We start from the raw sequence: 2,195 nt of genomic DNA, 5'->3' as shown, positions 1-2,195 counted from the left end.
GTGCATCCACCTTTTGCCGGGACCCTCTCAACTTTCTTGCACATGCTATGTGGATGAAATGATGATACCATGCCAACTTTAAACCTTTTCAGAGTTCATTTTGAAATGCTTTTCAATTTTAGGGTCTTATAGCTTAAAATAATTAGTAAATGCATGAAAAATAACAAATGAAGTCAGAAAGGATTGAAAAATGATGATTTGGCTTTGAATGGTGCATTTTGAACACACAAAAAGTCAGGAGTTCAAATAAGTTTAAAAAATGAAATCCCTTTGTAACAGACGAGTTTCCGTATGAAATCCTGATACTTCGAAAGAGATTGTCCGTTTTGTACACGAAGTGCATCTAGTTTTTGCCGTAACCCTCTCAACTTTCTTGCACATGCTATGTGGGTGAAATGATGATACCATGCCAAATTTCAACCTTTTCAGTGTTCATTTGAAATGCTTTTCAATTTTAGGGTCTTATAGCTCAAAATAATTAGTAAATGCATGAAAAATAACAAATGAAGTCAGAAAGGATTGAAAATTGATGATGTGGCTTTGAATGGTGCATTTTGAACACACAAAAAGTCAGGAGTTCAAATAAGTTTTAAAAAATGAAATCCCTATGTAACAGACGAGTTTCCGTATGAAATCCTGATACTTCGAAAGAGATTGTCCGTTTTGTACACGAAGTGCATCTAGTTTTTGTCGTAACCCTCTCAACTTTCTTGCACATGCTATGTGGATGAAATGATGATACCATGCCAACTTTCAACCTTTTCAGAGTTCATTTTGAAATGCTTTTCAATTTTAGGGTCTTATAGCTCAAAATAATTAGTAAATGCATGAAAAATAACAAATGAAGTCAGAAAGGATTGAAAAATGATGATTTGGCTTTGAATGGTGCATTTTGAACACACAAAAAGTCAGGAGTTCAAATAAGTTTTAAAAAATGAAATCCCTTTGTAACAGACGAGTTTTCGTATGAAATCCTGATACTTTGAAATAGATTGTCCGTTTTGTACATGAAGTGCATCCACCTTTTGCCGGGACCCTCTCAACTTTCTTGCACATGCTATGTGGATGAAATGATGATACCATGCCAACTTTCAAACTTTTCAGAGTTCATTTTGAAATGCTTTTCAATTTTAGGGTCTTACAGCTCAAAATAATTAGTAAATGCATGAAAAATAACAAATGAAGTCAGAAAGGATTGAAAATTGATGATGTGGCTTTGAATGGTGCATTTTGAACGCACAATAAGTCAGGAATTCAAATAAGTTTTAAAAAATGAAATCCCTTTGTAACAGACGAGTTTCTGTATGAAATCCTGATACTTCGAAAGAGATTGTCCGTTTTGTACACGAAGTGCATCTAGTTTTTGCCGTAACCCTCTCAACTTTCTTGCACATGCTATGTGGATGAAATGATGATACCATGCCAACCTTCAACCTTTTCAGTGTTCATTTGAAATGCTTTTCAATTTTAGGGTCTTATAGCTCAAAATAATTAGTGAATGCATGAAAAATAACAAATAAGTCAGAAAGGATTGAAAATTGATGATGTGGCTTTGAATGGTGCATTTTGAACACACAATAAGTCAGGAGTTCAAATAAGTTTTAAAAATGAAATCCGTTTGTAACAGACGAGTTTCGTATGAAATCCTGATACTTCGAAAGAGATTGTCCATTTTGTACATGAAGTGCATCCACCTTTTGCCGGGACCCTCTCAACTTTCTTGCACATGCTATGTGGGTGAAATGATGATACCATGCCAAATTTCAACCTTTTCAGTGTTCATTTGAAATGCTTTTCAATTTTAGGGTCTTATAGCTCAAAATAATTAGTAAATGCATGAAAAATAACAAATGAAGTCAGAAAGGATTGAAAATTGATGATGTGGCTTTGAATGGTGCATTTTGAACACACAAAAAGTCAGGAGTTCAAATAAGTTTTAAAAAATGAAATCCCTATGTAACAGACGAGTTTCCGTATGAAATCCTGATACTTCGAAAGAGATTGTCCGTTTTGTACACGAAGTGCATCTAGTTTTTGTCGTAACCCTCTCAACTTTCTTGCACATGCTATGTGGATGAAATGATGATACCATGCCAACTTTCAACCTTTTCAGAGTTCATTTTGAAATGCTTTTCAATTTTAGGGTCTTATAGCTCAAAATAATTAGTAAATGCATGAAAAATAAAATGAAGTCA

The sequence above is a fragment of the Aegilops tauschii genome, chromosome 7 (genome assembly GCF_002575655.3).
Source record: "Aegilops tauschii subsp. strangulata cultivar AL8/78 chromosome 7, Aet v6.0, whole genome shotgun sequence".
Classification (NCBI taxonomy): Eukaryota; Viridiplantae; Streptophyta; class Magnoliopsida; order Poales; family Poaceae; genus Aegilops; species Aegilops tauschii.
This window is presented reverse-complemented; position numbering follows the sequence as displayed.